At 49.4% G+C, this 11,048-nt stretch overlaps 1 protein-coding gene across 4 annotated transcripts in view; it reads right to left on the minus strand.

The window, feature by feature from the left end:
- NEK7 (NIMA related kinase 7) overlaps positions 1–9,811 on the minus strand; it is a 144,314-nt gene extending 134,503 nt beyond the window's left edge. The window contains exon 1 of one of the 4 annotated variants that reach the window (XM_055418968.2): positions 9,509–9,803. The gene's annotated coding sequence lies outside the window, so the exon portion shown is untranslated. Of the gene's footprint in view, positions 1–9,508 lie in introns of all 4 variants that reach the window. The other 3 variants (XM_088845221.1, XM_088845220.1, XM_088845223.1) reach the window with 3 other exon arrangements.
- Positions 9,812–11,048: the final 1,237 nt, after the last annotated feature.

An 11,048-nucleotide genomic window follows, 5' to 3' on the forward strand; every position in this document is an offset into this window, starting at 1 on the left:
GCCCAGGCGCCTGCCCATTAACCAAACAGTTAACCACACACCCAGCTCTCCCTCTGCAGCCAGATGCTCAACTCCTAGGCCACGTCCTGTGCGTTTGAACCCAGCTCACCCTGAGACCCTGTGCTTGCCACCTCAAAGCACACAAAAATGAACCTGGACTCGGTCCAGGACTTCAAAACCTACTTTGTCAAGCTGCCTCTTCTGGTACTATTTATGATACACACACACCTATGTACGTATGTATCATTTTTAAGGTGGGGGGAGTAGAAATGGTGGGAAAAGGGACCTGGATTTATTGATAAACTCCAAATTAAAGAAAAAGATAAACAAAAAACCACTGGCAGAGGGACTTCCCTGCTGGCCCAGTGGCTGGGATTCCGTGCCTCAAGTGCAGGGGGCGTGGGTTCAATCCCTAGTCGGGGAACCAGGATCCCATATGCCATACGGTGCAGTCCAAATAAGTACCTTTTTAAAAAAAAAAATCACTGATACAGTAGTTTTAAAACGACCACGCAGACTCTCTCAGGTTAAGAACATCAGTTCAGTTCACTTCAGTTCAGTCGCTCAGTCGTGTCCGACTCTTTGCGACCCCATGAATCACACAGCACGCCAGGCCTCCCTGTCCATCACCAACTCCCGGAGTTCACTCAAACTCATGTCCACAGAGTCAGTGATGCCATCCAGCTATCTCATTCTCTGTCGTCCCCTTCTCCCGCCCCCAACCTTTCCCAGCATCAGAGTCTTTTCCAGTGAGTCAACTCGCCGCATGAGGTGGCCAAAGTATTGCAGTCTCAGCTTTAGCATCAGTCCTTCCAATGAACACCCAGGATTGATCTCCTCTAGAATGGACTGGTTGGATCTCCTTGCAGTCCAAGGGACTCTCAAGAGTCTTCTCCAGCACCACAGTTCAAAAACAACAATTATTCGGCGATCAGCTTTCTTCACAGTCCAACTCTCACATCCATACATGACCACGGGAAAAACCATAGCCTTGACTAGACGGACCTTGGTTGGCAAAGTAATGTCTCTGCTTTTTAATATACTATCAAGGTTGGTCATAACTTTCCTTCCAAGGAGTAAGCGTCTTTTAATTTCATGGCTGCAATCAGCATCTGCAGTGATTTTGGAGCCCAAAAAAATAAAGTCTGACACTGTTTCCACTGTTTTTCCATCTATTTCCCATGAAGTGATGGGACCAGATGCCATGATCTTTGTTTTCTGAATATTACTTACATGCAAAGGCTACGCTGAGGGACAAGGAGGGAGTCAGCCCGTGTTATCAATGGAAATAGGACGGTCATGGAAAGAGGAACAGGTGAGTCATTGTGCTTTTCCTGAACGCGGGCCAGCTCGGCCAGATCCACGAGACAGGAAAGCCTGGTGTGGCAAGCCCCGGGGCGAGCGCGGGCTGCAGGTGGGGTGGGCGGAGCCAAGTCTCTGCCAGGGCCCAGGGCTGTGGCCTGAAGCAGAGCAAACCAGCACGGGGCAGGGGCAGTAGTGAGCTTTCACACTAAGGAAAACACCCTGAACATGCCCCAAATGGTGAGACCAGCAAAGCAGTACACTCACCAGGGATCAGAGGCAGGACAGAACTAAAACTAACACTTGGGGGAAATATTCTCTTCCACTGGTCTGAAGCAAAATTCTCTTTGGTTATTACTCAATTCTTATGCGGGGGGTGGGGGTGGGGGTGGGGTGTGTGTGTGTGTCTGTGTCTGTGTGTGTGTGTCTGTGTGTGTGTCTGTGTGTGTTAGTCGCTCAGTCATGTCTGACTCTGTGTCTGTGGGTGTGTGGGTGTGTGTGTGTGTGTGTGTGTGTGTCTGTGTCTGTGTGTGTGTGTCTGTGTGTGTGTCTGTGTGTGTTAGTCGCTCAGTCATGTCTGACTCTTTACGACCCCATGGACTATAGCCTGCCAGGCTCCTCTGTCCCTGGGATTCTCCAGGCAAGAATACTGGAGTGGGGTGCCATGCCCTCCTCCAGAGGAACTTCCCAATCCAGGGATCGAACCCTGGCTTCCTGCCTCGCAGGCAGATTCTTTACCGTTTGAGCTACAGGGAAATCCCTAGACTTATATGTACTTACCTCATTTATTTTCACTGATGATTATCAGTGATGTCGATACTACCTGGCGGGCAGTTGAGCTGAGAGGCTGGCTGTGCTTGCTAGGAGGGGCTGATTCTTAAGCATAAACTGCCCCAAGAGCTGCCCACCCCTGGAGCGGAATGATGGGAGCAGCAGGGCCGGACTCCCATCATAAATAAATAATTATTTAAATTAGCAACTCTTTTCGAAAAAGACCATGTGCCATTTCTTCTCGCTGCCTGAGGAACACAGGACTGCTAACCCAACAGAAGGAAAAAGCAATACACCATGCCTACTGCCAGGAGCCTGACAGAGAGGCACACGAGGCAGTGGGACTATTAGGGGATGTGGTGGGATGTGCAGGAACGTGCATCAGCAAATCCACATCCTTGGGCTTCAGTTTAGTTTCATATTAAACGAAAAGGTCAGTTTAGACGGTTTTTTAGGTTTCCTTCCAGCTCTGAAAGTATCTGATTCAGTGAATTACGCACTTAAGGTCTCCTAAGGGAAACCACAAAATAAGGGTGAGTGGAAACTTGATTCTGGAACAGCTGTTCTGGCGTAGCAGTAAGATACAAGCTGCAGATGACATACGTACAGGATGACCTGGGTGCCAGCGTCCCTCTGGTACCGATACAATATAATCCCTGTACAGCCTTAAAATACTCTGTTCAGAACAGAAAGACCAGAAATCTAAAAATCTTTGGTGTGGTAAAGAAACTGGAAGGGAAAAGAAAAAGTATTTAGATCATGCTTGTTAAATTTGAAGCATAAGCGATCAGAAGCAAAGATGAGGTCATCAGACGACCCTAATCCTAAGACTGGCGTCCTTTTGAGGACAGGAGGAGACACAGGAAGGCGGCCACGTGGCAGGGCAGAGACAGGGATGGCCGCCCATCAAGCAGGGTCCAGAAGGGCCACCAACACGCGGGCTGAGAGGCCACGCGCTCCCGGGAGCCCTTACAGGGAGCACGGCCTGGTGGACAACCCGACTTGTGACCTTCAGAACGGCGCATGTAAACCTCTGCTGTCTGCAGCCACCCAGTTTGCGGTTAACTCGCTGGGGCTACCCTAGGAAACTAACAAAGGAGGTGCTGCGTGCCAGAGCCCAGAGCACCCCGGCCTGGACCCCAGCAGCCAGGTCTGGTCCTGGGTCCCCGGGAGAGCAGCACCAGCATGACCAGCGGCTGGGCAGTCCCAGCCCTGGGCTTGCTGCTCACAAAAGAGGCAGCAGCCACTCCCTGGGGGCTGGGTGCTGGGAAACTCTGCCAGAAGTTCAGACTCCCTCCCACCCACCCACCTAATACCACTGAGCACGGTGTAATAAATGCCTTCCGATGAGAGAGAGAGATCAGAATGACGAGAAGACTAGTGGGAGAACCACCTAATAAAATGCAACTTGTCATCGTTGGCTGATGCCCTGAACACTTCGAGCACAAGACAACAAAGAGAAGCTGAAAACAGTATGCCGTGCGACCACCAAAGTACTCATCAACTGGAGGAACTTTACTAAAACTCTCAGATGTAGACAAAAAATGTTTCTAAAAATGCCATTTTCACTGAATACTTCCCCTGTTACCATACTCTTCTAAACATGTCTTAATATAAAAGACTGCAGAAAAATAGAAGTGAATCTATGGTTACCATGTGAAATTGAGAATGAAGCATCAATTTATTTCTATAAAACAATCCACCGGAAAGCACTCTCTTTGTATGTCTTTCAATTTACTTGTATTTGTTAAGTAGCAAAACATGCCTAAACATGACTATGTAAAATAAGGACGTGTTATTTGCCTGAAATAAATTACCTACTGTCCAGTTCTGGGTATCTTTATGACAGTATGCAAACGTATCACATTATTTTATTATAGGGCCCAGCAGTTAGACAGACAAGGCAACGGAAGAGTCGCAACTCCTTATATTTCAGAGGTACGACAACTTTTCATAAACATGTCTACATGTTTCATTTTCCCAATAATAACATAATGGATGACATGTGGCTTTGTTATGGTTCTGATCAGAAAGACACTAGAGTAACTGTCCACATAAACACGAGAATATGAGAAAAACAACAATTAAAAAAAAAAGAATCATAAGCATAGTAGAACTATATAAGAAAGAATACTCTAACTTTTTCCATCTTTCAATCAGTACTTAAGCATCTTTTTGCAGCTCTCATCTTTTTTTTTTTTTTGGTCCAAAATATAACCCCCAAGCCTCTTGTGGTTTTATCCTACCTGAGGAACTAAGGTTTACTGCCCCGTCCCCCGAAAATATAGTAAAAAATTAACTCCTATGGGGAGCAATTAAATTATAAATATGAACATCACAGGGCAAAAGGGAAGCACAATTAAGGCAGAGAAGGCAGAAATGGCAGCAGAGCCGAAAGGAACCTGTTCCGATAAAGCTGGGCCAGGAGAGGGTAGGCAGCGAGGCCTCCCGGCAGAAGAAACAGTGAAGAAGCGGGTTTCCACCACCAAACGTCCTTAGAGAAAACGGTAAAACGAAATTAACACTACGGAGCCGCCTACCCTACTTCAAAAAGATGTTGTCACTCACTCCTCCAAATAGTGATGGGAACTGAGCTGGGAAAACCGTGGTCTGAACAAATCGAGTAGCTCAGCCAAGGTCACAGCGGAGAAGAGAAACCTGGGCCTCAGTCTTTTTCACATCAGGGTAAACACGGAAAATGGTATTTGTGCAGCGAGGTCACACAAAGAGAAGAGGCTTGTGGCAGCTGGTGGCAGTTAGCCCCGAAGCCCCAGGCCCCACCCTGAGGGGTCACTATTTCTGCCCACCCGGAACCTACTCGGGCTGGGCTGGGAAAGCATGTGTAAGCTCACAACTGTTGCCTTTTCCATTGCATTCAAGCTCTTTCCAGTATCTACACCCAGGTCAGCTGCAGCTAACTCTACTGAACGCCAAGTAAAGAGTTAGGCAACCCCCAAGCACACCCCAGGACACAAACATCCAGATGGCAGCCTCTACTTACAATGCAGGCCCTTTTTAGTTTTCAAAAAAAAAAAAAACTGGAAAAAAGTGTTTTATAAAACATACTAAGTCAGTTTTTCTAAAGAGACAAAAATCTGTGCATACTCTTCCTCATGCCAGAAATTCTCTCTAAATGCAGCAAAGGCAGCCATTCCAGTAGACTTAAAACAAAAACTGCTAAAGAAACACACCAAGACATTCCTTCCAGTGTTATCTGTCGGTCAAGCAAAGATAAATGTCTGACATCAGGGTCCATCTTGGCTTAGCATCAAGAAGGAAGCCTAGGGTTGGCACATCGCAGGATGGGTTGAGGGGGTCCCCCGAGGCAAGGAACAGCAGAAATCCCTAAAAGTCTAACAGAGGTTGAAATGTTATGAGGTCTCTGAGATTACGCACAAGATCTGGCAATGCATAACTGAGCATTATTCTGAGAGGATTGGGGAAGATCAAGAGATTGTCACAGGGATCAAAGGACCAGGAAAGGCTAAAATGCCACCCTGGAAAATCCCTACCAGCCCAAACACCAATCCGAGACTCAGGTTTAGATCTGTGTGTTACCTTCCAGGGCAGGGGGGCCTCCAGCCTGACTATAAGGTTTTACGGGAAGAGCCACACCCACCTGTTCAGCTATTTCCACAGGTGTAGTGGCAGTAGCTGCAGAGACCACAAGGCTCACAAAACCAAAAATATTTACTCTCTCGCCCTTCTGAGACGAAGTCTGCAAGCCCCTGTTCTGTACAAAAGCAACCTGGAATGAAAACGTTCCTTCAATCACTCACAGTGATCGTCAACAGACGACCACCGCGAGACTCACAGAAAGGGCTGTTTCCACTAAATAACGAAAAACACATACATTTCTAAAACTCAACAGACAAATTAAATGCCAATTTTGTGTTCCATTCATTTGCACACTACTCTGATGAACACACTCTGGACAGCTATTGCCAAACAGCTTGTTGTGTCAATTCAATATAAACAGTTTGCCAGAGCTAGTATTTTAACAAAGGTTAAAAAAAGAAGCTATCCTGCTTGAAAATATGAATAAATGCTTCAAGATCACCTATCTGCTCTCCTCATTCCCAATGCTCACTGAAAGATATATAATACACAGGGATAGTCAAACTATCTAATCACCAAAAGAAAACCAGCAGTCTATAGGTTTTATAACTCTAAGAATGAATGGTCCTATATGAGTTCTATGTATAAGTTTAAAAATTCTCAACTGTTGTATCCTGCCAATAAATTTGATTACTATTATATAAATTCCCTTTAAAACTGAAGGAGAAGGAATTAAGTTGAAACTTTCAAAAGTATGAAAAAACACTTAAAACATCTTACGATATATTTATAAAAATGCTGAAAAATAACTGCTGATAAGACAATCCAGAGCAAACAGTATTATACATGCCATTTCCAAAACACTTAGCATTTTAGTAACTTTGTTGCCATAGTTTATGTATGATGTACTAGAATGCCTACCCACATAACTCTTGAGCAAATATTTGAAGGGACAAATATTTTAATTTGAGCGAAACTAGGAATGCAGACAGAGTATCGCTTTGTGCATCTACACTTCACATTTTTTAAATACCAAAGCCTATTTAAAAAGAAAAAAAAAAAATCAAATGAAACAAAGCCTAAACGGAATTTCTGGGGACTTACTATCTAATTAAGAATCTTCTTTTCCAAAACTGCATTAAGCATTTCTGTCCCCTCCAGATTCCCTTAAAAGGTGGCTCCGTTAGTAATACTAGAAAGATACATTTTAAAACATCAGACAGTTTCTAGAAAAAACAGCTTTTGGTTCTAGGAACAATCTCACTGTAAATGTAAAAGCCTGTAGAAGTCTCACTGCAGCGACTGACATCTCAGACCACTTATTTAAGTGAAAAAAGAAATCACATTTCAATAAATACACAATGGTCAAGAAGAAAATACGTGAATATTCCGAATAAATCAGTGCCTCAAACTGCCAACTGCAACCACCAGAAACATAGAGGGAGGGGAGTACGAGGTGAGATACTCAAGCCCACATTCGGGTCGTGTGAAACTGCAAAACTGAGTTCGATTATTCGGGGACGTTAACACCGAGGCCCCCAGCCTCCCCTCCTCCACTAGAACGCAGCCATCATACCAGGCGTGCCGTCCTCATTCTTGCAGTGAGTGTTGCTTTACTGGGCTGGAAAAGGGCTCCCGAGACAGTCCAGCCAGGAGAAGCTGCGAGTGGTGCAGAGGCGTGGAGGGCGGCAGGTGCGATCGGGATCAGTGGACCCCAGCAGAACAGCGGTGCGGAGTAGCAAATGAGTCTGCACCGACTGCAAACCACATTTTGCATATGGAAAGCGTCCCAAATTAATTGTAAAAACGCTTAAGGATTTGGAGTCTTAACAGTTCTCGGTTTGCATTTTCACACGATTTCAAAGAACAACCCCCCCCGCACCCCCACAAACATCAGTCACACCAACTGGGGAGCCCAAGGCGCAGCTGAACCTTGAAAGGAGACGAGCACCTCGGGGGGGCGGGAATCCCAGGGACCCGCCGCCGCCCCCCAGGTTTATGTGTTTAACTGACCAGCTCCCCCCATCCTCATTTTCGGGTTTATCTCACGACTCTCCCCACCTCTCCCTTATCTTGCCGTTTACTCCGCAAGCCCCGCCCCCTCCCGCCGGCCGGGAGCGCCGGAGGAAGTGCCCGCCCCCCACGGAGCCGCGCCGTCCTCGCCGCCCATTGGCTGCGGAGGCCGTCCGTCTGCAGGGGGCGGGGCCTCCCGCGCGAGGGCGGAATCCCAGGCCCGCGCCTCCGGGAAAGGTCCCGGGCAGCCCCAGACCCCCGGAAAGCGAGCGACCACCTTCCACTGGGGGTACCTTCGCCTTTTAATTTCGCCGCCCTCCTCCCGTCGGCCGCATGCAGTTTAAAACTTTTCCAAAGCTCGAATCTCTATCCCGGCCCACCCACCCTCCCCAGCAAGCTCCCAGCCAGTCCAGGGCCAAGTTGAGGATGCTGCGGTTTTAGGAGTGAAGCAAGCTGTGGACTGGATCTCTGGAAATGAAATTCCTTACGTCTTATGTTAACTTGTTTTGGGTGCACGGGCCTTCATCAAGTGTTCCGGCCAAGAATACTCGGCGTCCATTCACCAGGAGTCACCACAAACATTACAGAGTCAACTGTATCTCGTTTAACTATTCATCCTTTTCACAGTCAGACTGTCCCAAAGGTACTATAATTTTTTTCAGGGAAAGTGCTAAGCCATTCTCTGACCACACCCGCAAGAGCTCAAGCTCCCTTACAGAATGATCACGCACACATTCTGCACTTTATTCTGTAACGCAACCTGTCGAGACGCGCAGCTGTAGCCTAAAGAGAATATGCATACTTCTAGAAACTGCAAATTCCTTGGAGGAGGAATTATCAACAGTGGTTCTAATTATGGCGGGCACGCAGTGCTCTACAAACTATGGGTATTTGTTTCAACTGCATCCTTATGATCAGTAGCCTCAAAGCAGAGGAAAAATCATTTCGTTTCTGCAATGTTTCTTTCAATTCCATCACCAACAACGCTCAAAGATGGAAACATATCTTACTGTAAATAACTATTTTTAGTATCCATCCCTAACTACAGCTGGGCGAGAACAAGACTCATCTGTTTGAAACATCATCTCCCAAGGCCTAGTTTATAGGAAAGAGGTAACAGGGGTTCTTAAATCTCAGCATCCTTCTTTAGGTTGTGTTCCCTTCCTGACACTGAGGACAATGTAGTCTTATCACTTTTTCTCCTTTTTTCCTTTGAGCTCCCTTTGGTTTCTGATTTTTGGCCTCAATGTTCAATGACTTTATTTCTCTTCTATTGCCACTAGCACCACCACCATTTGCTATCTGCCTTGCAATCCTTCTCTCTGACGTCTCCTAGTCCTGACAGAGCCCCAGTAAAGCATCTTCTCCAAAAGGTCGGTCATCCTCCCCGCACTCCTCCAAGCCAGTCTGCAAACCTTCCACCACCCACTTCTCGCTGGAAGTTCGCTCTGCCCAGTCCCGCGTTGGCCGATTACTGACAGCTGGACCCAGCCAATCCGTGAAGAATAAATAAGAGGCGCAGCCAATGAGCGTGCGCCGGGAGGCGGGACTTCGCCAAGTTCCTCGGGTCCCCAAACCCAAACCTGTTGCGCCGCCGCCTTGGCCGCCGGAGTTTCTTAGTTACGGCGGCGGGCTCGGGCGCCCGAGCCGCGCGGGGCACAAGGCTCTCCCCACGGCCCACGAGTGGCCCGAAGCCCCCCGGCCGCGCGCACCCCGCACCGGCCTCCCTTCCTCGACCCACCCCCGGCGTGGTCCCCAGGCCGCCGCGCGCGGGCCCGACATCCCCTCCCCGCCTGGCTCCCGCGGGCAGCCCCACCCGGCCGGGCCCCGGCCCGCGCGCCCAAGACCCCAGCGGCAGACTCACCAGGAAGCGAGGAGCTTTGCGTCCTCCGGCCCGCGCAGGACCCGGAGCGGGCGAGCGGCTCGGCCAGGCAGCGCCGCGGACAGGCCCGCTGGGCCCGGGGCTGTGACTGCGAGGCCCGGAGCGCCGACCACCTCCCGCCGCGCCGCTCCGGCGGACGGTGCAGGCGCGGACACCCACCCTGCGCACGGCGAGGCGCGTCCGGAGCGAGAGCCTAGCGGCGGCCCATCCTCCCACGACTCCCGCGCCTCCTCCCCCGGCCGCGGCTGTCAGGAGTGTAAACATCCCGGCATCCCCGAGGAGTGGGCGGGGCGGGCGCTAGCCCCGCCCACCAGGGCGCCCGGCCCCGCCCCGCGCCGCCGGCCCCGCCCTAAGCCGGGCTAGGATTGCGCGGCTCGGCTGCTACCCTCAGACCTCAGCGTCAGAGCCCCGACGTCCCCCGCTGGCGCCCAGGCGGGTCTTGGGGAGCCTTCCTGTGGTCAGGCCCAGCCTCAGTCCCCTCTTTCCGGCCACCTTCACTCCAAATCGGGGGTCGGCTGCCTTTTGAGAACTTTAAATGCCCAATGTGCAAGAGGTCAGCGGAATTGGTACGTCACTTTCTTCTGGATCATCGAGTTTTTTATCCCAGCCTAGAGGACAGTGGCCTTTACGACATTTTTAAGAAGTGAACTACCTGGTTTGGTCCTCGGAGTATTTGGTGGTGAGTGGAGGGGTATGTATTACATCCCAGAACCCCAGACCATGGAACTGCAAAAGGAATGCTGTGGATCCAGCCGCTTCGCTACTTCGTTAACCGGGGGACACGGCTAGGAAGGGTCAACCTCACCTTGATTTGAATCTCAGCTGGTGCGTGAGCGTGCTTAGTCTCTTCAGTCGTGTCCGACTCTTTGCGACCCTCTGGACTGTATCCCGCCAGACCCCTCTGTCCATGGGATTCTCCAGGCAAGAATTCTGGAATCGGTTGCCAACCATGCCTTCCACCAGATCTTCCCTAACCAGGGATGGAACCTGTGTCTCTTAAGGTCACTTACATTGAAAGGTGCGTTCTTTACCACAGGCGCCACCTGGGAGGTTAACTCTGACCTAGCAGGACAAGTTATTTAATCTCTCCTGGAATCACACTCTTTATCTCTAAGAGGACAGTAATAATAATACCTATCTCTAGGGCTTCCCTGGTAACTCAGCAGGTAAAGAATCTGCATGCCATGCAGGAGACCCCGGTTTGATGACTGGATGGGGTAGATCCCCTGGAGAAGGGCATGGCAACCCACTCCAGTATTCTTCCCTGGAAAATCCAGGACAGAGGAGCCTGGCGGGCTACAGTCCTTGGGGTCGCAAAGAGTCAGACAAGACTGAGCCACTAAACACAGCACTAGGACTACACTAGAATTCAATGAGATGCAGCAAAATGCTTAAGCACAAGAGCCTGGCATAGAAGAAGTGTTCTTTGAGTAGCTGCTTTTACTCCTAGGCGTGTTCACTAGTTTGGCTCCCCAACCAACGGATTCCAGCCAAGAATGCGTAGATTATAGCTCAAATGCTT

Source organism: Moschus berezovskii, chromosome 17, assembly GCF_049115385.1.
Source record: "Moschus berezovskii isolate FMDL1 chromosome 17, NW_MosBer_1.0, whole genome shotgun sequence".
NCBI classification, from domain to species: domain Eukaryota; kingdom Metazoa; phylum Chordata; class Mammalia; order Artiodactyla; family Moschidae; genus Moschus; species Moschus berezovskii.